The sequence below is a fragment of the Gallus gallus genome, chromosome 7 (assembly GCF_016699485.2).
Source record: "Gallus gallus isolate bGalGal1 chromosome 7, bGalGal1.mat.broiler.GRCg7b, whole genome shotgun sequence".
Classification (NCBI taxonomy): Eukaryota; Metazoa; Chordata; class Aves; order Galliformes; family Phasianidae; genus Gallus; species Gallus gallus.
Window position 1 is genome coordinate 3,053,564 of NC_052538.1, and position 26,575 is coordinate 3,080,138.

General features: G+C 46.0%; 1 long non-coding RNA gene across 9 annotated transcripts in view; it reads left to right on the top strand.

Annotated features, from left to right (window-relative positions):
- LOC107053789 overlaps positions 1–26,575 on the top strand; it is a 91,983-nt gene that overhangs the window by 15,611 nt on the left and 49,797 nt on the right. For all 9 annotated transcript variants that reach the window (XR_006939878.1, XR_006939879.1, XR_006939872.1 and 6 more), the window contains exons 4-5: positions 21,290–21,423; positions 24,855–25,021. This is a non-coding gene — a long non-coding RNA (uncharacterized LOC107053789). The remainder of the gene's footprint in view (positions 1–21,289; positions 21,424–24,854; positions 25,022–26,575) is intronic.

Below are 26,575 nucleotides of genomic sequence, written 5' to 3' on the forward strand. Positions count from 1 at the left end.
AAAACTACTGCGGGGGTGGATTCTAAGCTGCGTCCTGTTTTCATGCTCACAAGATTCTGGCTCACCCTTGTGAACTGTGCTGAGCTCATGGCGCACACTCATAGCAGGGCTGTGAAACGCAGCTCAGTGTTGATGCGGTGCAGTCTGCTTTCCTTCCAGCTCCTTTGCTGCTGTGTTTTGACTCCCAAGAAATTTCCTGGCTTGTTTCCTACACTCTCAGCTAGTTTTTTCTGTTGGTTTTCATTTACTATCCGTCGTCTCTTTTAACAGGACTGTCTGAGGCTGGATTAAATAATTCTGAGGACTCTTAGTAATAGGGAGTATCATGGCTCCAAAATCATTTTCTGATATTAATTAACATATGATAGCCTCATTCTGATTTGTTTCCGCCTTCCCCCTCTTTTCACTTCCCACCTTTCTCCCCCCTTTGATAATCTCTAGTATTCTCCTGACACAGGAGAATGTGCGTGATCTCCAAACCAATTTATTTGGACAACAGAACAGCAGCATTTCCCTCTGCATCTGCAATAATAACGTAATTAAATAAAGCAATAATCGTAATAATTCTGGTGTTTTGCTGCAATAATATGATGGCTGCTGCCAGTGTGATCAACACAGAGCTGTCTTGCTACTTGTGATTAGCATGGAGCTCAGGTTTGGTTTGGTTTGTTGTTGCTGTGTTTTGTTTATCCAATCTACTTTAAAAAAAAAAAAGGTTCTATTTTAAAGAAATACAGAAAGGGCTACTAGGAAATTTCTAGTACCTCTAACTTCATATTACCCATGGTACTCGGCCTGGAGAAGTTTCATTCCAGCCAGCTTCCTTCTGTCTGTCATACTTGCTGCTGCTCACGGACCTTTGTGGCTGGAGGTCTTAGGCATGGACATGCTGCAATGTGTAATGAGCAGCCATTACTTATGGATGGCCTGGATGTTTTACTCACACCAGAAGGCTTGAGTCATTCGTGTTTCACATCCTTCTCCAGGGACGGTGGGCTGGAGTGACCTCGAGCAGCATGAGCTCTGCTGCTGGGAAGGTAATTAAACACGAGAGCTGGGAAACGTGGTTGTGGCTGCTTCTCAGCCATGCAGGAAAACATCCATTCCTGTGTTAGGCTTTGTCCTGGTAGGGAGAAGGTGCGCGAGCTTGAGTGTAAGCTCAATTTGCATTGCTAAATGCTGATTAGCCAAGGATGCCAAAGGTATGGAAAGGAAGCAGTGGGCACTGCTGCCATGAGGGCTTGCAGCAAAGATCAGGTGCTCCCAACATGGCACTAGCTGAGTATTGAGGTGCAGCCCTTACAGCAAAGACATGCAAGGTGGATGTGACATTGCGTGGATGATTAGATACGTGGTGCGTTTCGGGGCTCAGGGCACGTATAGGTTGTGTGGTTTGTTTATTTATTTATTAATTAACTTGTAAAAGATGCATTTTGTGTCATGGGGCCCTGCTTGGAAAGAGGCACGGCTGGGAATGTTTCTGCCCCCAGAGACTGCAGCCTCTCCTGACTCCCCTCTACCTGGGGAACTTCAGCTGTGTGTCCATGTAGTTTTGATTCCTCCTGAAGGTGCTGAAGGCACGAGTCCTGACAGCCTATCACTCAAGAGGGGTCCTATTAATTGTCCATGGAGATGAGCAAGAGTCATAATACAGGAAGGCGTGTTGAGCTCGCTGCTCCCTGCCTACTGAAATTTGCTTCCAGAAGGCTGCATTTAGTGAAACCGGAGTGTGGGGCTGGCAATGACTCAGGGCTGTCATTTGCACCTCCTAGCATGAGTCAAGGATAATGGGATGAAATGTTATGGCAGAGTATTGACCTCTCGCCGCAGCAGTTGCTCCGGCATTTGGAGTAAACAAATGCTAACGTGGAGGTGGTGATGCTCTCATAAACAGGCAGCAGGGATGCTCGGGTGCTGTTTTGTGACAACGAATAGATCACACTGAAAACAACAGATGCCGATTTCAATAAAATAATAGCATTTTCAGGCAATGGTTTTCTGCAACTTCAAAGTGCTTTGCAGGCCAGAATTAATAAGCTGATGTTGCCGTGAGTTGTTGCCGCACAGCACAGCGATAGACCTGTTTCATTGCTCACTTTCAGCTTAGCTCTGGTTCTTACTTCAACTAACATAAAGCGCTCTGCACATAAGTAGCTTAAAAAAAATGTTGCATTGGCTTTCATGAATGGGCAGAACGCCGAATGACAGAGGTTTGAGATGCGTTATCTTATCAGTTATGTAGTAATCTGGCTGACGGACAGCCCAGCGTGGCACTGAGCACAATGTACCAATCTGCAATTAATAGAGTGGTCTTTTTGCAGCCCTTCCCGTTGGAGAATGCTGATTGTTCCAGCTGTCTGGCTCCTGCTGCAGCCTCGGCACCGCTCTCAGCTGGGTGAATTTGTGTACTAAAATTGCTCCCTGCCCTGATTCGCTCTTCCAAGATCTCTGAATCTCAGGCGTTCCCTGAAGAGCAACAGAAAGCTAAAATGCAGAATGGAGCGGGACAGTAGGCTGGAGAATACAGAATGAGAATTTTCTTTTTCCTGCTAGCAACATGGCAGCAGATCTTCCTTTCTCCATTTTAATTTTTCTATTAAGTTTGGAAAGGAAGACAAAACCCATTACTTTGGGGTTACGCGCCGCAGACCGAAGAGTTGTTTGGCAAGTCCTTTGGTACAGAAGTCTACTGGAAGGCATACAGACTAAAGCTATAATTGTTTTCTTTTCCATCCACCATTTTACTTATCTCAGGGGTCTGGGAGCCCTCCACCCTCAGTGCCGATCATTTTCCAGTACTACCAGCTCATGCTTAGCAGGCCTGGAGCTCTTGGGGCAGGTCCAGAGGAGGGCCACTAAGGTGATCAGAGGGCTGGAACACCTCTCCTGTGAGGAAAGGCTGAGGGAACTGGGCTTGTTTAGCTTGGAGAAGAGAAGGCTCCAGGGAGACCTCACTGTGGCCTTCCAGTACTTGAAGGGAGAGTATAGACAGGAGGGGGAACGGCTGTTTACAAAGGTGGACAGTGACAGGACAAGGGGGAATGGTTTTAAACTGAGACGGGAGGTTTAGGTTGGATATTAGGAGGAAGTTTTTCACTCAGAGGGTGGTGACACACTGGAACAGGTTGCCCAAGGAGGTTGTGGATGCCCCATCCCTGCAGGCATTCAAGGCCAGGCTGGATGTGGCTCTGGGCAGCCTGGTCTGGTGGTTGGCAACCCTGCACATAGCAGGGGGGGTTTGAAACTGTGGTCCTTTTCAACCCAGGCCATTCTATGATTCTGTCATTCTGGGAGATTCCCAAATCTGCCCCTCAGCATTACCATTCCATCGAATAAAGCAGCCTGTGACAGGTTTTAGACCAACAAGCAGAACTTTCTGTTAGTACAAGTTCTGTGTTTTTCAGTCCCTTTTCCTGGCAGTGAGATGCATTCCTGGCCCTTCCCATAGAAGGCTATTCCAAATCCTCAGTGCTCTGACAGCTGGAGATGTTTTCCCCTTTTTCCTATGCAGGTGCTAAGACCTTCCTTCCATAAACATACTGTGCACCTGGACAGGTAGACCCCTAGTGCTGTGACCTGTGAAGGTGACCTGAGATCCAAATTAACTTGTTTCCCTCAATTCAGCACCCTGAAAGGTCTCATGCTCATCGTGTAGTGGCATCTTTCTTATTTTTGGTTGTTGCTGAATGTTCTTTTATTGTTTATCTAAATTTCCCGTGGAAGATGTGACTGTGTTTATCTGTTGGACAACCCTGGCTCTGCACGGGGGAGAGCTCCTGCCCTGCAGCAACAACAGCTTTATTGGCTATTGAAAAATAAAAGGCTCAAATATTTCCCGAGACCTGCAGATGGCAGTGCCTTATTGGGCTATTTGTGCTCCAGTTGCGTGTCCCTGCGATGGGCTCTGTGTAATCTTCAGTCAAAAAGGCTCTTCTTGCAGCTGGAGTAAGTAGTTCAAAAGCTCTGGCCGTGGGATGTTTTTTGTTAACAATGAAAAATAACATGGAAATTGCCAGTCACCTTTCCCCCTACTCCTCTTCAGGTGGTTTTATTTTCTGGACTTCTGTTCTTTTTAACGTTTACCTTCAAAGGGTTTTCAGCAACTTCTCTGTACAGCTCTTTTTGCTCCCCCTGACATTTCCCTATGCCAATTAAGAACCAAACTGGCTGCAGAGTTACCTCCCCTCCCTGGGAGGGCCCTACTAACGCAGACCGGGGGTAGGAGCCTTTTTTATCAGCGTCTCCTGGAGGATTCTCTGCACCTGAGGCAGGAATGCCCTCCCTGCATCAGCAACATCAAGGACACAGCGGTAGGGATGCATCTCACATTGCTGGCACCTGTTTCCTACCTCTGTAGCTGCTTTGTTTGCACGAGCTCTTTGGTTCCCACAGCTTTTCCTGAAGGTTTGCAAGGTGGTGAGGCTGTACCTTCCCTACTGCACAATGATGGAGAAGTGCTGACCTCATGCCTGCAGCTCTGCGGTCACCCCACAGCAAAGCCCTGATGATATGCAATGGTTTTCCAGGACGCCCGCACAGCCCATGGGAAGCTGCTGCATGTAGCTAGTGGTGCTGATATAGAGAGTGGCAATCCTGCCCCCATGGCAGAGGTTGGAACTGGATGGCCTTTAAGATTCCTCCAATGCAAACCATTCTATGATTCTGTGCTTGGTTCTCCATGGAGTCCTGCACCCTCTGGTACTCTTATTCCAATGTCTTCCAGCCTGTTCTGAAGCCGTCTGGTGTCCTACACTGGCTGCAGCACAAAGAGGCCGTAGCTTGTTCAAAACGTGCTGACGTTGCAAATTGCTGACAAGCAAACGGAGGTCTTACTTTCTGTGATTGCTCTCTCTGGGATTTCATGGCGGGCAAAACGATTTGTTTGCTGTTGCAGCGTTTAACAGAGGCAGCAGCTATCACGTGTGAAGGATCTGCCATATTTCCCAAGAGTCAACATGAAATTTGGGCATGGTGAGGTGTTCTCTGTTGCTCCCTGTGCATAAATCCTCAGCCACCTTGCTTCAAGGTCAGTCGGGTATTTCAGGCCTCATAAGTGGTTTGCTTTGTCAAGCGACCAGGCAGTAATGCTGCCCAGACATATCACATCTGTGATTTCACTGCTTATATTTCTTCTGTATGGAAACACTTCCATTTTGCCTTGCTTCATCGCCAGTATGACTAATAACGTATGCACAACAGTGGCTCCAGACGAGCTGCTCTCAGGATGACAGCTCTGCAGCCATTTGTAGGGAGCTCCATTCTGTGGTTGCAGGGGGAGAACTGCTGCTGCATATCCCCATTTCTTTTCAAGTCTGATTGTCTGATGTGGAATAAATGTTTAAAATGCGCTTGGGCTCTATTAGCACTCCTCACTTGGAGGATCTGAAAGGGAAACTTTGGTTGACAAACTTGGTAGAGTTGGCTGTTAGGTCAAAAAGTGAGTGGTTCAAGATCCAGCAGGCAGTTATCAGTGGATGCAAAAGTAACGCTCTGATCTGAATCTTATAGTAACGGTAACACCTTATTGTTGAATGTTTTTCATCTGGACATGGCTTCTGTATGTAGCCAGTCATTTCTATTATTGCCTGGAGTTAGAAGGTAGGCCACTGTTAAATAACTGTGCTTGATTGCAAAGATTTCTTGTATCTTTGCCAAATGTAGGTGGGTGGTAAGCTGAGCGTCCTTGCCGCAGTGTCTGCAGGATATCAAATCCGTGTTCTTTGCTATGGCGATGACAGAATTTTCTGCAGGTGAAAAAACCCTCTTCAGAATCATCATTATTATCTTCCAGTCTTTAGAACAGTTCCTCGCCGCCCCATACCTCATTTTGAGAACAGCTAAACCGTTACAACAGAAATCCCCCTTCTTCCTCCAGCCCAAAATGCTGCCTTGCACATCACCTGTTGTGTCTGCTCAGTGTGGGCACTTGGATTTGTAGGAATTTAGTGTGGGAACAGCAACCACAAAACTCCCATCTTCCCACTGCCTCCTCATTGTCCTTTTTTGTTCCAAGGCATTCAAACATGCGGATGCTGAGCAATGGCATTAGACAGCAGAGACTTGTTGGGGTCATCATTTCTAATGCAGACCTTTGAAAAAGCCATAGGTTCAAGGCTAGGGGTGATCCACATCATCCCCCCAGGAAGTGCAGTAGCAGTGGGGTGCGGGCTGCTTGTTTGGAGATAGGGTTGCCCCACAGTGAGCTGCAAAGGCTATGGCGTGGCCATAGGAATGTGCCTGCCTTGGAGGATTTCCATTGTAGTGCTATGGGCTATTCCTGGTTTGGAAGATATTTTGGAGGTCTAGAAATGGTAAGATAGTGCCAACAGCACTGGCACAGGTGCATGTTTTCTCTCCTGGCTCTAAGAGGAAACATCCTCTGAAAGGTAACAAGGGCCATGCTTGGTTTTTATATCCGCTTACAAGTCTTGCTTTACTAATGACCTCCTAATATATGCCTCTAAAAATTATTTATTTTAAAAAACTTCCCTTTGAATTTGTTGACTTTCCAGCCCAGTCACTAAAGCAGAATCGAATAATTGAACCTAGCACCTCCTGATTGCTGTCAGCTGTTCTTGGTTGTCTACAATGCATGATTGGTATCAATCTTGTGGGGATAAAACTAACAGTGCTTTTGGTTTTGGATCCGGAGAGATATTTATCTTTTCATCTGTGACTATCATTTTCTATGAAGGAGCAATCCCAGGTCTGTAAATTCACACTGCAATTATAGGTTTCATTACAATGATTTTCACTGGAAATTTTGAGCAAGATGCTGAGGGTTTTTTTCTTGTACAACCTTCTGCTCTGTGTCTGTCTGGTGATGTTTCCAAGGGCTGATGGACGTTGTTGGTATATGGGATTCTGGGTCTGGAATGATTTTAAAGCATAGGTCTTCATAATCTATGAAGGCTATAAGATAATTTAGGTTTTGTGATGTATACATCTTATCTATATGTAGTACTCAGGTTGAGTGCACAGCTGTTTAATGAGTGTATTGATTATCTGGTTTATGAACCTATCAGAAAGAGGGTAGAGACATGAATGCAATGAGTAAAGCAGTAGGTTAGTTCATCCTTTGCCGTGAGATCTATTCAGATATCTGTTCTGCATCAAACTCCATCAGAAAGAGGGAATCATGCTGAGAACCCTTTTTTCTGCTCCTTTTCTCTGTGTGATGCCAGGCCAGGTTTGTGGGAAGGTGAAGGAATGGAGCAGTTGCAAGGTGAGCAGGTCCTTCCGTTGGCCATGTTTTCTACTGTCACACCCAACAGTCCCAAACAAGACACTTCCAAGTGAAGCTGTGGTGCAATGAGACAAAAGGAGGCCTGTTTTCCTTAGCTGCTTGTTCTCTTCCAGCCTGCCAGAGTTTGCTGGCCTGGATAAGGCTGCTTCTCACTCTTGTAGGAGCACTCATCTCTCTACCAGAAGGCAGTGAGCTGAGCCTATGGACCGCTTCGATCCAACAATGCTGTATATGCCATAGAGTTTAAAAAAAAAAAAAAAAAAGGTTGTTTTCCTTTCAATCCGAATGCAGAAATTACCAAAGATAATTTTTTGTATTGTTTGTTGTGGTATTTGCTGCTCTTCACTCTTCATGGCATCAGTTTGAGAGGACCCCATGTTATGAAGCAAATTGAACTTCCCACGAAACATGTTGATTTAATGGGATCGGTTGCTTTACTTCCCTTCATGAATGTGTGTTCTGCTCAATATGGCTTAATAGTTATTTACACAGCAGTAAATAATGTGTTATTTCTAAAGTCATCCATGTCATTTCTCAATTCATGCATATGTAGTAATAACTTTTTACTCACGTTATGTCATTTCCAGTGAATAGGAACTTAAGCGCTGCCTCCCAAGATGCAAGCACAGTTCTGCTCGTTGACCTCAATGCAGTACGTAGAGAGGAAGTGGAGCCAATGGTTTCCTGATACTTTTTCTTTTCTGTCCATCAAAAATGAGCTTTTCTAAATCATTTTTCTAGGAAAGTGCTAGACCACAAAATTATCACTGAAGTGCCAGTGCCCTGGGAAGCTGGGTGGGTTTTTTGATAGTGCATTATGAAAAAATATCATCAACTGAACTTCATATTGCACCAGATGACAGCACCTTCACAATGTTGTGCTATTCTGTAGTTTGGGTGCACAACGGTGAAATTGTCAGCGTGTCAGGAATCGACTGGAAGCGTCCTCTAAATTCTCACTGCTGAAGGGATGGTGACAATAGGAAATTAAGGCAGTGCTCAGAGTTCAGCAGCATACCTTTTTACACCGCATAATGCCAGGAGAGGCTCAGAACGATAGGCAAATCTGAGGGGGGAGAAAATGGAAAGTGCCTGGAGGAGGCTGAGATAAGAGTTGCAAAACACCGCTCTGGATTCTGCATTGCTAATTTCTCTGTTTGTTTGTATGCACAGAGAGAGCTGGTAAAACAAGACAGAATAATCTGAATAATTGCTGCGAATAGGAAAACATGCAGTGAGGTGATATAATGAAAGATAGATTGTACATTAGTGAGCGTGTTGCAAATGTTATCACAAGGTTATCTTCAGCTGCTGCTGCAAGCAGGCGATGGAGCAGCTGCAGTGCCTCTGAAAGCAGCGCTCATGCAGGAGAAGGAATGGAAAGCAATTCAGTTCCCGGTTTTGTGAGCTTGGCCTGTGGGATTTGGGAGTTCAGGCAGCTTTCCGCACGTGAAAGGTTGGAATGATCAGCAGGAGAGATTCTGGAGTGGTAATATTGTGCTCTCTGCTGCAAGTGCACAGAGGTCGTTAGGTAGGAAGCGCTGTGAATGTTTAAAGATGTAACTTGATGTTCGTTTCATTGCCTTTTGGTGGAGAAAGGGGTTCTTGGGATACAAGATAATTACACTTCTAGGTTTTCCTTTTTTTGCCATGGGTGTTTGAAAGTACCTTCTAATGAAAATGTAATTTCCTAACCTTGTGAGTCTAGGAGCTGTGGTTTCCAAGCTGTTTTGAGAATCCACATCGAATCTGTGGCAATCAGGAGTGGCTGTGATCACTTCGTGCCTGCTCAGCCCCTGTGAAGAGCAGCCTTCCCTACGCATTATGAGTCCATAACTCATAATGCAATCTGATGAACCGAAGTCTGTTCCTGCCCTGAAACGTGCGTGCCTGAAGTAGTGAAAGAGTGGCTGGGAATACATCAGTAGAAGAGGTTGGAAAAAAAGCCAAGCACAAACTGGTGTTTGGCACAGTGGCCATTCTTCATTTTTCCTTCTCTTTTTTTCCCTCCCACCAAGGAAAACCACATGTGAATACAGCTGAGAGAATACTGCTGATATAGCAGCAGTGATAGGTCTGTGATAGAAAGTCCCTAGAAAATAAAAGCTTCATGGGAGCTGCTGCCATAGCCCTGGTGCTCAGCTCTCAGTGGATCCCTTGGCCATGGCTACGTGTGCCCATTTCCTCATTCCCTCAACACTGCCTACTCCTGTGTTGTTCTGGTGTTTTTTTCCTATTAATTTTCATCAGGATTAACTTCCCCCAAGAAGCAGTGCTTTCAGCTGTGTGTAAGACAAGCAGGCAGCCACATTTTGGGGCAAATGTTAAGTGCAGTTTCGGTCCATGTGAAGCTGGGTTTGTTTTCCTTTGAACTAGATACACAAACTTGCAGAGTAAATATCCTGCTGGGAAGTTTAGCAGTCAGCATATTTGCTCAGTCTCAGCAAGCCTCAGGTTGGTTTCTAGCTTGGCTTGGATCCTCCTTTCCCTGTCAACACTCGAGGAATTTATGTTCCTAGGGCAAGGCGTCCTCAGCCTGCCTCGCTGGCATTATTCCTTCAGTAAATCAGGGCACACTCACTGCAGTTGGTGCATCTCGTGTCGTGTCCTGCTGGCCCTGCAGGGAGTCCTTCTGCCCTCTCTCCACTCTTTGTTCCATCCTACCAACCTACCTGCTGCTCACGGGCAGATGAGACCCTCTCCAGTGGCCTCTGACAGAGGAGTGCTCTCATCCCCACGGCGGTTAAAGCACCCAGAGGAAGGCAGGCTGCCAGCCCTAAATCAGGCAGCAGGTTGCCCTGATGCGCTTTATTAAAGTTAGTATTGCCTTTCCTTTACGCTCAAGCACGCGGAACAAAACATTTCATTTCCAAGCAAATGGAATGTCAAGTGGAATGATGTGGTGGAGGGGTTCTGCTCTGCGGAGATAAATACGTAAAGTTCGATCCAGGGCTGTTTGGTTGGTTATTTTCACTCTGGTTTTTGGTTCAGCAAAAGGATGAGGATGTTGAGACAGCTGCTGATGTGGGATGCTGGAGAGGAAAGAAGTGCAACAGAATCCTTGTGTTGTGGGTGAAGGTAAAACTAAGATGGGCAGCAGCATGGGGTCATGGGTTAGAAATAGAGATGGAGCTGTCGAGGGTTCCCTTGAGTGCTGTTAAGATACGCTGATAAGTTTCCCAGAGAGGATCAGGGATGGCCTTGTATAGATTTTGCTGTTAGTTTCATAACTGCTCTGTAATTATTACAAAGAAACTCTAATACTCATTTGTAAGAGCGTGGCAACCTGAAGAGCTAAGTGATGCAGCCTTGTAGCAACCATAGAGCGGTGAGAGTCAAGAGCTATTGATCCAGCCGTCCCAGGGGCAGTGCTCCTGTTTTCATCAATGGCAGTTTGATTACAAAGGGTCCATGCCTTCATCGTAAGTGCACATATTTGGCTCTCTTTTGCAGCTGCTCTGTGACCAGTTTAGAGGCTCACAGGGTCACTGTGTGATCTGCGGAGAGAGAATCCTCCAGGAAGTATCCAGGCCTAGGTATCAGTGACCTCTGCTGCTCCCAACAGCTGATTGGGTCTATTTGGAGCAGCCTTTAAGAGTTGTAGACTGTCCCCAAAGAAGCTGAAAGTTGAGATCCGTCCTTAGTCTGGTCCCTTCTTGTGTACGTCGAGCACCTTTGTCCCAGTGGCCAGTTGGCAACCAGCTTCAGAAAGCTGCTGTGGCCACAAGTGCTCCCATTGAAATCTTTAAAGGCAGTTCCAGTTTCTAAGACATACTTAGTGCAGCATATGCATTCCCAGGTATGGGAAGACTCCCTGCAGGCAGGTCTTCCTTAACTTACAGGAGAGTCTTGTTCCTTTAAAAATCTCCCATTACTGTCTAACTGCGCTGAAAAATTCTCACTCTTCAGAATTATTTGCAGTGTATTTTAGAAGAGTACTGTGTCACTTATAATCCCGTGAAAGCCCTATTATTGACTCACGAGTAGCCTCCATTAAAATATTAAATTACAGAGCCTGTCTAAAAAATCACTGGGAGAGATGCATTAACTCTGACTGTTCAGATAGGTCGGTGTGACTCTAGTTAGAGCGGTGGGTCACTGCAGTCCTGATGCCATCCCACAGTTCTTAGTGACAGCAATCCAGCTCTCGTGCAAATGGAAACTGAAATCTCAGCGTTTCCAAAACTTGGAGCCCCTGGGAATTTTCCAGGCTCAGTCAGTTCACAAGTTGGCATCTGTTGTTCCTAATTATTCCGTAATAATTAGTGATGCAAATCCCACTAGGGGAGGATCCTCCCCGTGCTTTTAGAAACTAACAACAGAGGACAGAACCCTCCGAGCTGAGGTTCAGTGCTCAGTGAGGTGATTATGCAGTTATGCTGGGAAGGAACAGAAAGAGCCCAGCTGCCTTCTCTGTGCTCCTTCCAGCACAGAGAATGGTACTTTCTACTCAGTGCCACTCTTTAAGACAAAATGTGAAGCATTAGCTGACGCATCAGTGATTACAGCTGGGAAAGTCTACATAGGCTTAATCATTTTTGTTTTTGAGTGATAATACATTAAGTCAGAAGTTAGAAATAACTTCCAGTTTGTTGACAATATTCTTCCCATAAAGTTGTCCTTGATAATCTTATCCCAGGTGATGTCAGTCAGACCCGGCCATGAGACATGAGAGAAGATTTGGGGCCTTCTGATTTCAACCTTCTCAACTTTAACATAACATTCTTGTAAGATGGAATAACACATACTTGGTGTGGAGTTGCACTAATTAAGAGACTGTGAATCATTTCAAAGAGGATATATGCTGTCTAACAACTGTTATCGTAGAGTCAGAATAGCCTGGATAACACCTGTGTACCATGCGTTTGGGATCACGCATTTAAAAGAAAAATGCTTTGATGTTCCTATCCCCATCCCCTATTCCTATCCCCGTTAGCTCTGATTCTGTGCCACAACTCTCTTACCTATCTGCACTGCCCTATCTCCAGTGCAGTGGTCCAAATTTTCTCTTCTTGAGCTTTTGAATGGAGGGATGCTGCTGTCTGACCGTGCCAGGCCGTCCCTCTCGACCCTTCTTCTGTCTTTCTGAAGCTGATTCTCAGTAGTATATGTCTGATTAGCCCCAGAAGTGATCAGCTGTCTGGATCGCATCTGAGCATTTCATATTCATGAGATAACTTAAAGCATGTTCCTTACTCTCTCAGATGATTTGATTTCAGCGCACAATTTATCTCCACAGTGTTTGACTGTTGCTGTCGTATGAAAAAAACAAGAGGTGACAGAATGACAGGAGCGTTGGCTTGAAGAGCTCTCTGGGTGTCTCTGGTTCAGTTCCTGCTTGGAGCAGGGCAGTCACTAACACAAAACCAAGGCAGCCCAGGCCTTCTCCAGCCAACTCATGGAGGTATCCCAGGGTGGACTTCCCACCACCTCTCTGGAGAGCTGTGCCTGAGCAAGAGCCCTGCATGGGGAGCTGTTTTGCCATTCCTTACGGCTTCCTGGGATTTTGGAAATCTTCTGTTCTTCTTGCAGAGAACAGCAGGACATTGTGCTTTTTCATTTGGACCCTGAGCATTGTGCCATGGCGGTTATGCAAGCAGCGCCCTTTGCCTGAATGACATTCATACAGCGACATTCAGCTTTCTTACCTGCCTGTGTCATCCCAGTCTCAGGATTTCATAGAATCATGCAATCGCAGAATCCTTAGAATTGGAAGGGACCTCTAAAGGCCAGCTAGTCCAATTCCCCTGCAGTGCACGGGGATGCCACAGCTAGATCAGGCTGCCCAGGGCCTGACCCAGCCTGGCCTTGAGGGGATGGGGCATCCCCAGGATGGGACATCAATCACATCACTGGGCAACCTGTTCCAGTGCCTCACCACCCTCACTGGAAAAGGCCTTTTCCTTATATCCAACCTAAATCTACCCTCTTTGAGCTTGATTTCTGTTCTTACATTGCAGGCAAGTGCTTTCGCTGGCTATCCAGGCTAACTGCTGCTTCTGCACTGCACCCTTCTGGTTTTGACCAGATATTTCATTCAGACCCCGAGGAATCCAGGCAGTAATAAACACCACCCAAACTTCTAGCAGTAAATAACCGGTTCAATTTCAGCGAGTCAGCAGTTTCTGTCAGACACACAATGTGATCAGGAAATCCCTGACCTGATCTAAACCCTACGAAAGTTTGGGTCAATGCGTCGATATTCTTCATCACAGGGTTGTAAATCATCATTTTACTGCAGACATTGAAAAATTCTGCTCTCCTGATGCAGAAACGGTGCTGCCGTTGCTTCTGATTAATACCAATGATCCCACTCAGATTTTTCGTCCAGTTTTGGCCAACTTGAAAACATTTAGGTTCTTTACTATGAGAGTGGTGAGGTGCTGGAACAGGCTGCCCGGAGAGGCTGTGGATGTCCCATCCCTGGAGGTGTTCAAGGCCAGGTTGGATGGGGCCCTGGGCAGCCTGGTCTGCTATGAAGTGTGGAGGTTGGCAGCTTGGTGAACCTTGAGGTCCCTTCTTCCCCAAGCCATTCTGTGATTCATTCCAGTGTAGGTGCTGGTGTTAGATAACGGGCCTGCATCCCCCTGCCTCATGCTGGCAGTCAGCACAGGGGCTGGAGGACAGCATGCCACTGATGTCATCTGCATTGTCTGCCTTCTGCCAAACAGATGGTTTATTTCCAGCATTGGTGCTGTGATCTTTTCCCTCTCCTCACCGTTCTAGCTTGCTGCTGGCTGTTTTGGTTATAAAATTAATTGCAGAGGTATTTCTTAAAGGAAGCTTTCTCTTTCAAGCTGCTTGGTCCGGCCCTTGCTCTCCCCTGCTGCTGTTGCAGTAAATTGCACTTCAACAATTAATCGTTAAGCGTGGATGTAAATTAAGCTGCTGGCCCAGCAGATAATGAAACTGTTACATGTATAATTGCTAGGCAAAGTGGCTACAATTTTAGCCATTTTCACTGGCCTATTATTGCAGTTTTCTATTGCTAAAATAATAAATCATTGTTTAGAAAGAGGTACGTTCCCTATGAGAGAGAGAGAACTATTGCATATGCAATAAGGTGGGATGCTGGGAGATTTTAAGCAGCAATTTTGCATAGGAGAGCTTTGGCAAGGCCCCGGGCCCTTTGTAGGATAGGAAATAATTGTTTAAATGGGACATGGTGCTGTGCTGGGTGCTTTGCCAGTTCCTGAAGGAGATGTGGGGCACCGACCGTGTCCTATAGGTGGGCTGGGGAAGCACTGGGCTCCCTGTTGGTGTCCAGGTATGGTCAGGAGCTGCAAGTGGTGTATCCCTCTGCCTGCTCAGCTGTGAGCCTGTTTATGGGACCTTATCCTACCAGGCGCACATGCCATAGTTCACTCGGCTGTGTGCATAGGGACATAAGGCAGCAAATGACTTTAAAAGGTACTGGCAAGCTTTCATTTCTCCTCCTGAAGTAATTCTTCTGTAATGTTTGTTTCTACTTGAAAGACAGCATTGGGTGTATTTGATCCTTTCCTGTCTCGTGTGACGTCCAGGAGACTTATTCATATGCCAGGTGACTAGAACATATCTTTTACTTGGAAGGGAAATGGGAACAGTTTGGTACATGCTTCTGATGCCTTTTTCAGATCACTTTGTGTAACTTTAGCCAGCCTGCTATTGTGCAGGTCTTTGGAGCACTCGGTAGTGCTTTCCTTGGTACATCAGCCGGATGTTTTGATTAGTTAAACCTTCAGTGTGGGGAAAACTCAAGATTGGAAATTCAAGTTTCATTAACTGTGCCTACAGCAGAAAGTCATCAGTTTCAAATAGGTCTCAAGGGGACAAGAAGCTGTAAATCATTCAAGCTCGTTAGAAAGTTGCTTAAGCTCTGTTGTTCACTATCCTAAAATGTTCTATTATGCAGTATTTTATCCTCGATATGAGATCCCTAGAACTGCTCATTGTTATGATAAACATGCAGGTTGATGTAATTGTTTGTCTGTTTTCATGGAGGAAAGCTGAGCTGCCATATAAAGGATCTGAAGTGCACATAAAAACAAAACAACAACAAAAAAGACATGAGGCATTTTTTGGCAAGGTTACTGAGAGCATTCAGCTCCTGAAAGAGATGTTGGGGAGGTGATGGAAGCCCCTTCTTTGGAAAATGATGCCTCTATAAGGAGTCTCCGTTGGGTCACTCCATCATACTGTTTGCTTCTTAAAACACTGCTGTTAGCGTCTGTCCTCACCCCAACACTTACCAGTAGCACTGATAAGGGATAACTCTGTCCCAGACTGCAATTCCTGCTTTTAATGGGGGAATATTACATCCTCTAGGCTCTGAATAGGTCCAACACAGTTGCAGATCCAATTCAATATACGTGAGGTGTTCGGTCTTTCTGCAGTTTCCCAATATTGCAGTCTTTTCCCAGAAATATTAACAGGTAAAGATAAAGCAATTTTAGCTATTCCTCAGTGGCATTCTCCGCACTGATTTCAGGCTCTTCTTGAAATGCTAATATATCATCCTCACCGCTGCATACATGCAGCCTGTTCCCCGAAGGGGATTTGGATTGCCTTCTTAGTAGCAGATTATTTCCTGATCACATTTCTCATATCAGGGAATCCATGTATTCAGCAAGAGACCGAAGCGCCGTGATCGTTTTACAATTTAGCTTTATCTACTCATCCATTAGCAAGTTATATGATATTTCAAGTTGTTTTAGTTTTGATGAGGAGAAGAGCTCACCGAGACATTAATCACTCAGTAGTTTGTATACAAAGCAAATCAGTGCCTCAAAGCATCTAAATAAACTACTGTTTCTTTGCCTGAAATACAGATATTCATTCTATCAAGGGCACTGGAGGATGTTACAGATGCCTTCACGTATCTACTTTGCTGGACCATTTAATGCTAATCTAGTGTTGGATTACCTTTCTGAAGCCGCTAATAAAATCTGTTACATTACTGTGTTTAGCAGAGGCCCCGGGGCTTCGGAGATGAGATTTCTGTCCGTTGACAGATCACGGCTGGGTGAAAACTCAAAACAGATACTTTTCTGCATCAGGTGTGAAACACACTCGCATCCTAATCCTCCCAAATGATACGGTGATGGAGAGACGTATAAAGGGGTTGCTTATCCCACAGAAGAGGGCAGGGGAATATATATATCCTTGAGCTCTGTGCAATTGCAGGAAGGCCAAAGTGGATATAAAACGCCGTTTGCTATGGTAGTTTGGCACCCAGGGAACACACATTTTAAAGTCTGTACACAGTGCAGTGGTAAATGCTAAGTCTCTGTTTGCTCGTCCCGTGCTGCTGGTCTCACTGGTGCGAGGGGTCCAGGGAATTCATGAGCATCAAATGTGCCCTTGATGAAGAGGGTCTTGATATGAGATTTTCAGCTGCCATAAATCTGTCTAGCTCTGATGTCTCGGTGTAATTGTGGCTGTTAAACTTTGGGGACAAGTACTGCGAGAGTTACTGAGTAAAATGGGCCCTGGGGAACATCTCTCCATATGGCAGCACGACTGGAGGACTGAGATTTTTCCAAGACTAATGTGACCCATCAGAGCTGTGTGCTCGTGTTAGTGATGAAGTTGCTGTATTGCATTAAGTGCCAAAACGTCTCCCGCTTAATAAATGACAAACTGTGTTTTATAACTGTTGGTATTCTTGGACAGCTTCCCTGGAAAACATCTCGAATTCCTTTGTGTAGGGTGCCCTTGGGGGTCTTTAATGTTTTGGATGGATAGCGCTGGCTGGAGCCCAGGAGGAATGCGATTTGGAAGGAGGCTCTTGAGTTTGATTTTTCACAGCGTTATGCCTTGTGCAGCCCTTCAAACCTGGGCTCTGAGAGCAGGAAACAAACCTCCTCCCAGGCACAGAGTCAGGATGCCGCTCTGCCTTTGTTCACTCTGTAGCTTTGGAGTGCCACCCGAAATGGGAAACCAGCAGGAAATACAGCCTGCTTTTTCTGCTTTCCAAGTCATGCAGCCAATCCTTTCTTCTTCAGATGGCAGCAGATGAGCTGCTCATCCAGACTTTCTGTATAATCACTGCTAAGAAACAGGCATTTCTAGAGCGTGATTCATCTGAGCTGCCTCAGATGCCTGCTTTGGGAGGAGGTGGGATGCACTGCCTGCAAAGGGAGGCTGTGCATGCCTCCTTCAGGGGTGGGTCTAATCTCAGCTGCCAGGGATGTTAGCCCATGTGTTCAGACCCATTCCCCTCACGATCTCAGTTGGCCCTTTTGGAGAAAAAGGCCTTTTCTGAGTCAGGTTGTACGTGTGCATTTTGTCACTGCAAAAAGGCGAAGGTCAGTGCAGGATCCTCAAACATAGCAGAGGCAATTCCCCAGATAGAAGCCTACCATCCTGAAGCTTGCTTCTTATGAAGGAGATGTGCCCACCCCGGTGGCAACAAGGAGCCTGACTAATGCTCAGTGATGCCCCTGCACCAGAAGCTTTGAGCTCTGCAGTGGGTGAGTTACCCTTGGACAAACTGGGACCCCAGGCCTGGTGGGATTTGGGTTCCTTTCAGAAGCACGTGTGATAAGAATGGCTGAGGGCTTGACTCTCGGTTGCCTGCCCTTGCTGCAGCAAGGATCAGCTCCACACGTGGCAGCTTTCTGCCATGCATTTTGCTTCAGCTGCCCACCCCCTCTCAGGATGGTTTGCCTGGGTGGCCGGGCTTTCAGCTGTTTGGCAGACTTGCCCTTTGCTGTGACTGTAATGGGAGAAAAATGAGGAATGACTCGAAGGCACCTGCTGAAGTAAAGAGCCAAATAGCTTTGTTTATAAAAGGGGAAGGAAATTAAGGGTTGGTCTGGAAAAAGAAGGCTGGGAAAGGAAATGAAGATAAACTAGAAAAAGGCAGGCAATCGGTATACTGGATGGTCCTTTTTGTGTTCTTGAAAACTCTTTGCTCTTATGAATACCAGTGACCCTTGAAGGATCTGTCTGATTGATGGGACGACTCCAGCTAAGTACAGAACGCAGCTGTACATTTTTCACAGATCCTAGAGACAGGCCTGCTAGCACAGGCTCGGTAGCAACTTGGATGGCTCTTTTCTAACCCTTTTGCACTGCTAATAGACGTTGTGCAGGCTGCCAAAGGAGGGATAATGAAAATCGAGCCAAGGGAGGTCTAAAAACCTCACTCCATCAAGGACAGTGTCTGCTGCGTGAATTGTCAGGAAAGGTTTAGTTATTGGCACAGCCCGCTCTGCTGGAGGCAGGACAGTCAGGCAGCTGAATTCTCCATAAATTTTCCTGTCATTCATCTGCCAGGAGTATTTCTCAGAAAGGCTGCTGTTCCATCCAGGTACTCCCCTTTTGTAATCGAATGATGATTTATTATCCAAGCAATGAAGAAAAATATATTGCCTTGGAATTTATGAATGCGTAATGATATGTAAGCCATAATAATGAATCACTCCTTTCCCTCCTCTCCCTTCCTCATGTATATTTGGATGTTTATTTCCATATAAATTTTCATTTATTTATGTCCTCCTAAGTTCTCCTTCACAAAAGGGAATTCCCAAGTTAAGGTGGCGGAGAGTTTGAGATATCCAACTTTAAGAACAAACAGACCGTGTGCCTCACGGCTTTCTCCTTCCCTCTGTGCTTGCTTTCCCCACTCTTGATCATCTTCTGAGCTACTGCTGTTGTGCATCTCCCCTTGCCGATACGGTTTTGCCTCGTGTAACTGTTTGCTTCAGGTGTGCACGGAGCATTGCACAAGTCTCAGTGCAGAAGAAGGCAAGCCAGGCTCCTAGACCATTTGGCTGCCGTTGTGCCCCCTCAGCAGCTTGACTTAAAGGCTGTTTCCAGTCCGGAGTCTTAGATATTGTTTGTACTCGTAGCAAACCCTAAGGAGACCCCAAAGGGTCTGGCATAACGCAGGCTGTGAACAATATGAGGAAGAAACTGCTCTAACACCCTTGAGGGAGCAGTGTTGGAGAGCAACTGAAACCTGCCCTGAACTGCTAAGGTCCTGGTGATGCAACTTGCTCGAAGTCACTTTAAATGGATGTGCAGTATTCAGGTGTTGAACTCGGCTATCGTGATGCCTAGCCTTCACTGCAGGGTTATTTTTTCCACTCCAACACTTTATTCCGCCTGGACTCAATTTGGAAGACAAGGTAGTGACATGTGCTACGGGAAAGCCAGTAGGAAAGAAGGAAGCTATTTCAACTGGGTTAAAAAGCATTTCTGTTGATGCAGTGGCGTGGCCTTGGCCGGTGCTGTGCTCCACGAGATGGGGTACATCAAGAGTAATTCCGCATTGGGTGGGAGTGACACCAGTTAAAACATAACTGATTGCCTCTCCCCAAACCTCTGCTTCTGTTTGCCAGGGAAACTTCTTGCTAGTCTGACCCTTGTGTTATTTGCAAGCGTTTGTGTGCCATCGAGAAGCTTCCCTGAGCGGTTACTACTATGCTGTACCTGGAATTTAGTTAGCAAAATGTATTCTGTTCTGCTGGAGATGTCAAAAGAGCATCACGATGCTTAGAGACTCAGGTGCACATAAATTCAGCAGGAGCTTGGTATCTAGCACATAGAGATTTCATGGACGATCCCTAGCTAGGTCATTTTGTTACGGTTGGTAAATGCAGAGCGTGTCACAGAAAGGAAATCGTTGCCCCTAAGAGCTGTAGGAAGCAATCCCACATTTTGGCTGCTCTGTGAAAGTCTCATAAGGCAGGGTAGACGCCACAGCACGCTTCATCCCTTTGGGGCTGCAACGTGTGGTTCCGAAAGGATTAATAAACCCGCTGTATTTCAGTGAGTGCCATTGCAAGGTACCACTGCAGTGTCTCAAATACTAAGGAGGGCTCTGGGCAGAAGCAGGCTTTCCTGTGGCTGGAAGTGCACACACACAAGCGCTCTTAGCTCACTCAAGACTAAGTCAGTCTTTAGCAAAACGAAGACATTGCAGGGAAAACAGAAAACTTTATCCAACCTTGCAGGCCACATTTGCATTTGAATGGTTTTTATTCTTTTCATGCACATAAAAAGTGTTATATTAAATATTAATATGGTATTTTTCTCGTGTTACCGTATACTTTCCACACACCTGGAAATTAACTCCATTGTAACCACAGTAACCTCCTAAAAGAAGACCAAAAAAAAAAAAAAAAAAAAGCCTGTTTATACTAGTGGGAGAATATGGTAAAAGCAGATAGAAGAGTTTCATTTTTCCACCAGCCTGCCAAACTCCTTGACTGACGTTACTAAAGATACAGGCATGACTATTTCTATATTCCTTTATTATTAAAACGCAGCAGATCTACAGGGCAGGCAGTGCTCGGTAAAACACAGTGCTGGGGCTCCTAAAAACCTGCTTAACAGCCTTGTCTCATCTTAGGGAGTTCTGCTTTCTGGAGATGAGGCCAAAGGAGCGTGAACATTTTGGATGGTGCTGCACAGTGTGTTGCTCCTGACTTTCTTGCAGGCTGGAGGGGTCATGTATGTGCGTGTGGGGTGGGAGAGGGACCATGTGAATGCATTGGCTGGCACAATGAAGGCACACAGGCATATCCTCGTTCACGTTGCCATGAATTCAGGGGCTGGCAGTTGCTGTGGGCTCTGGTTGCAGTGCCTTTTGGGCTTAGGCTGGCTTGAGCAGAGTTTTGTACGCTTTGCTCCCTACAGCAATACCTGCGCTCAGATCGTCTCCAGTTTTGTCAGCATTGCATTCTGGTATGTCCAAGCAAGGTATGAATATATACATTTACAGTTGAGTTTGGAGCAGCATGGAAAACGAAGAAGGAGATTTTCCATAGGTATAATGGACTCCAGGCGCACAGCACCTAAAAGCAGATTAATTGCATTTTCGTACTCTCGATATGAAATCTACCAGGGCATCACAGCTGTAGTCCTTCATTAAAGTGCCATTTTATCTGAACATTTGTCATGGAAACTCCATGTCAAACTTTAGGCCTAAGGATGAAGCTTATCTTCTTCTGAGGAATGGACAGAGTCATCTAGGCTTGCTAGACTTACATAAAACTCCTCCTGTCAATCCCGACTGATTGAATAAATATATGGAAAAATATTCTCTTGCAGGGCCCTGGTTTGCATGCTGATACACTGCATGACTGACGGACTGATCATCTTGTTGGTTTGACTTCCCAGAGCTGGAGGAATCAAGACCATCCGTGGCTGATAAGCCAGGAACCACCGACTCGGCTAAGCCACAGGTTTGAATTGCACACGCTAAGCTAACAGACTGCAGTATTTACAAGACTTCACTAAACACTTAAATCTATTTTGTGGACAAAAGGATTTTAAGTTAATTTATTTTGTTGGGAGAATAATTTAAGCAAGTTAGCATTTTGTTGACAGAATTATGATGAAATTCATTTTGTCTACATAACTGATTGGACAGTTAGCAGCATGCATTTTCTCCACAGAATCCAGTATGTGCTAGGACTGTCAAACAGTGTTTCCTCCCTGGTTTCCAGTCATTCTGTCAACAGAATGAATACAAAATCCTTTTGTCTACAAAATGAACTTAGGTGTTAATTGTTTGTCGATAAGGAGTGCAAAACCGAACGATCCTCTGCTGAAGGCTGATAAAAATGTATAGGGGGGTGTGTGTGTGTGCACAGACACACACAGCTGCACGCCTCGCTTTGTTGTCAGAGTCCAAATGTCACAAACCAAGAGCCTGGCAGGGAACAGCATCCGATCTAAGCCGGGACTAGGCACGGTCTGAGTGTCACGTTCAAGTGGAGAGCATCACAAGGAATTAAGTAGTGTAGAAATGCAAAACGTGGGAGCTGGGAAGCTGTCGATATTGTTTCTAGCAGGGATCCAAAGCCTCCCACTGTGAGTGTTGATTCTGGTTCTTCCTGATACGGTACAAGCACATGCGGGATGCAGTGGTTCCTACCTTGAGGAGTCATATCACAAATAGATGTGGCAGATGAGGAGCTGGGAGAGGATGTGCTGTATTCAGATCACGCTGGCTGAGAGCTGAGACGTAATGAAACGAGCTTATTAGTTGGAAGTCCTATGGGGAAACACCTCTCGGAGACCAGGAATAGATTTGGATCATCTTCACCATATAAAAACCATCCCCTCCTTCCGGACAGACACAAATAAAGGTGGTACACCATGAGCTACGTGCACATAGAAGATGGAAACTTCACTTAAACGCTGACTGTAAACACAACCGAGCTCACCACTGTTGCCTTCTGTTTTGTTTTGGCCAATTTCTTGTTTTTCCTGTTTCTGAAGGCACGGTGCATTCGCCAGTATTCCCACTTCTGAAGGAAGCATCAGGGCTGTCAGCGCCCAGCACCTCTTTAGTAGGCCAGGGGACATAATGGAGAAAACGGTGTGGGTTTTATTCTGAAAATAGGATGTTTTTGGAGCAGTCTGCTTAGCATTAGGAAAGGAGCAAGGAAAAAAAAAAAAAGAAATATTCACTGATATAAACATCAGAGAAATAGCACGCATTCATTTCTTTCCCTCTCCTCCTTTGCCCTTTTAAGAGGGTTAAAATCAATGGAGGGTAGGAAAAGATACAAAATAAAGCTATGAAGAGCTACGGCAGTGTCATAGTGCAGCATCAAAGTTCAGCCCTCTGATATGTTTTCATGTTCGTTCAGGAAGAAACAACCAACTAATCCCCAAGTTCATCTATAGTGTTTAAATGCCCTGGCTTTCAGCTCTGCTAATTGTCAGAAAAGCCAAAAGGGAAGAAAAGCAGTCCCTTTTCAGCTGTGTTTTGTCTAAATATTCTAGTCACTGCCAGAGCTTTGAGGTTAAGGAGAGGCACGTTGGGTATGGAGAGGCGAGGTTAAAGGCAGGGAGGTTGTTCCTCCTAATGAGGTTTGTCATTTACAAGGGCATAATCATCTCTGCTTTCTACAAAGGAACAGTTATGTCAAGAGCACTACGCCAGACGCCGCTTCCACGTTCTTTTGCAGAATGTGACCTTTCTGAGAATGGCATCCCCGTCCCTGACAGTTTGGGGCTGCTCAGGCGTGGCACACATTGCACATGGCAGGAGCTCAGCTGATGGTAGGGCCTTCCAGCCAGCGCTGGGCACAAAGGGCAGCTGGCCTCACGTCGCAGGGTGACAACGCCAGCTGGGCTCAGATGGTGCGTGGGGCTGAGCGGGAGCAGTGGGGGGGGTTGCAGTTTGATTATGCCATTTACTCACGCTGCTTTGGTTGAGTGCTTTAAGCTGTGTCCTGTGAAGAGGCGCAATTGCTCTTGCTGCGGAAGGTAAAGCAAATCAGACATGCCAGTCTCCCTCGTTGCTCAGCACAGGCACTAATGAGCGCAGCATATGGCGCTGCTTGCCAGGCCACTGGGAACTCGGTGCATGCAAAGCCCTGACTGTCAATACCCTGAGCCCTGTGCCCTTAGCAGAACACGGCAGTGTTGGCCCTTGTGTTAGCCAGTCCCACTGTGGCAGCAGCAGGGCTCAAGAGGGCCCGTGATGGAGAGGGGCACTGGGATACCCAGGGAGAATCAGGCAGCAACTGGGGATGGCGACACGCTCATCTGTCGTCCACAAATGATGGATGTGTCTCGCAGAAATCCCAACCTGGAAATAAAAAGGATGCAAATTGCAGGTGTTGTATTAACGTAGGCTCGTAGTGAGCTCACTGGGGGCCGCATGCATAAGCCATTCAGGTAATAAAAAGCCACAGTGCTAGGGCTGAGGGACCTGTCACAAGGCAGGACTTTCAAAGCCGTACGGCACCTGTCATGTGGGGTGTCTGTACAATCTGGGCAGTGTGCTATGAACTTAACGCTGGGAGGTCACATTTTAAATAGTCCATTCAATAAAAAATGACCAAAAAAAGGGCTTTCATCGCCTTTGTATTTCAGATACCTCCTCACTGCTCACCGCTTCACATATCTGCATAGCTCCCAGCAGATAGTACCGCATTTCCTTTTTGCCCTGAGGTCAGCTCTGCAGCATAGGCAAAGTCACACTTATTCATACAACTGATTTTGCAGCCTAATAACTCTTCAGGGCCGGGGATTTAATACAGGCCAAAGCAGGATGCTTAGAGAAATAAAAATAATCTGTACAACATGCTGTAGGAAGGGGAGTAAGGAGAACTTGCCATTAAACATATCACATAATGAAAACAAAATTTGAGCCACTAGAAAGGCCAAACCCCTCTCTCTTTTACCTTTGTGCCTTTTTTTGGTAGTGTATTTATTGCTGCAGTTAGGATTACCTCTTAAGTGGCTTGGCCTACATTTCATCTCACCTGCTAGGTGAAACCGTAACAGTCACTTTTGTATGCTGAGGTGATGCAAAGAGACCTTCCCAGCATATAAATTATAATCAGCTTCTTTATAGCCCTAATAACTAAGTGCATGAGCGGCTAGGGCTTTTTGCTAAGGTCTGTCTGCAAAGGTCACGTAGCATTATTTTGAGTGCAAACTGCAGAAGTGGTTCCTGGAAAGGTTGCGTGGTATTTTCATATGAGGAGCATAAATGGCAGCAGTTAGCCCACTTAGATCAGAGGGGGTCGAGATGCATGTGGTGAACAGCTTGGTGCAGAGTGCTGTAAAGGATGGTCGGATCACCCTGGCTGCAGGCAGGCCATCAGTGGTTCCTGCTGCTCAGGGCATTCGCTCTTGTTTTGTCCGACAGAATCCCAATGGATTCCAATGGAGTCAACAAATGGAGCTGTCGCTGTAACCTGACACGTAAAGGGGGCGAGATGCACGACATGGAGCAGCACCCAGATCGATCTATCTCATCATTCACATGCAGGAAATCAATCAGAGAGTGGTGCAATTCACATGAAAATAAGACATGTACGTATATACCTCACAGTGTATGCAGGTGAGCATTTCAGACCTGTGCTGGAGAGCTTTTCTTGCCCTGAGACAGTTTTTGCTGGTTGTTACCACAGGGGTTTATGGGCATATACCACAGGTTCACAGTACCTGCCTGAGCACGTTTGCTTAAAGATAGGGCCCAACTGCCCTGTCTTTCTTCTCTTTTTATAGCTAATGAAAAAGGACGAGAATGATGCTTAGGAACAATAGGGTTGACTCACAAGGGATGACTGTACATGACTCATAAGATGTAGAATTATTCCAGAGAACTGAAGTACGTATGTGTGCACTGAGACTTGGGCTGGGGGGTTGTTCTTCACAACTGGAAGAAGAATGCTTGCTGTGTATTTGGGGAATGTTCTTGCTTAGTCTTGGAAGGCCGGTGCAGGTGGCAAGTATGGTGGGAAACTGCTGTTAGTAGAAAGGTCCCAAACAGAGGGTCAACCTAGTAGGGATCTACAGTGTTGTCCCATGGCACTGACTGGAAGCTTAGAAAACCTGATTCAGAAACGTCTGTGCAAAGGAAGTCACACCCTGAGGATTAATGGCTTGTCCCTTTAAGCAGCACCATTAAGCACCAAGCATCTCTTGAGTCACAAAGATGGGTATTTTCAGTGTTGCAGCCTAACAAACCCTGATGATCAATTAACTGTCCTGCTGCATTAGAAAAGAAAGATGTCAGTTGCCTCCCCTGTGCCAAAGGCGTCCTTGCAGTCAGTTGGGTGTAGGCACGTCCTCAGCATCCCTGGAGCAAGACTTGGGATAGCTGCTGGACAAGCACTTACCTGAGAAGCTTCATTGGTTTCCAGCCCAGAGAGGGCATCTGCAGCTCTTCATTACCCTGTGTTGTCAAGTGAACGCAGCCTGATAGATTAATGAATTGAGCCTGCTTGGATGGGACCAGTAAACTATTGATCTGCTTGTCCTGTGCCTGCTTGGTTTTCCTGGATTATAACTGAAGCTACTTTTTCCTTAAAATGAAGAAAGCTCGTGGGATTAAATCTGCCAACATTATTTTCAAATACCGTGACATGTAGTGGCATCTCATCCCATTAACTTGTAACTTGGAGAATATAAAGATGTAAGAAGAATAGATTGTGGTAAAAGGGGAGAGTTCATGCATCTGAATTTCAGGGACCTGTTATTCCACAGGGAAAGAGCTCAGCTTGATGGTTGCCTTTATTTTGCTGCACGTAACACAAACAGCAGCTTTTCCTCACGTGCATCTAGGCATGTACTCACTGCTGTTAAACTCCTGCCATGGGCCTGTTATTGGGGTGCACAAACAGCCTAAGCTAAAGGAGCCCTTTCTTGGTGCAGCTTTGGGTTAGCGTTAATTAGTGCCTCCTGTGCCTGAGAGAAGCCAGCAGTCGTGGCAAGCAGGTGGATTGCCTGCTCACCTCCCTAAAGAGAGATCAGCTGGGGTGGGAGGGAGAGCAATCAGCATAGCTCCAATGGTTGTTTGGGCCCCGTCGCAGGTGTCACTTATTTCTAAGAGGAGGTTTTGCAGAACAAAAAAGAATAACCGAT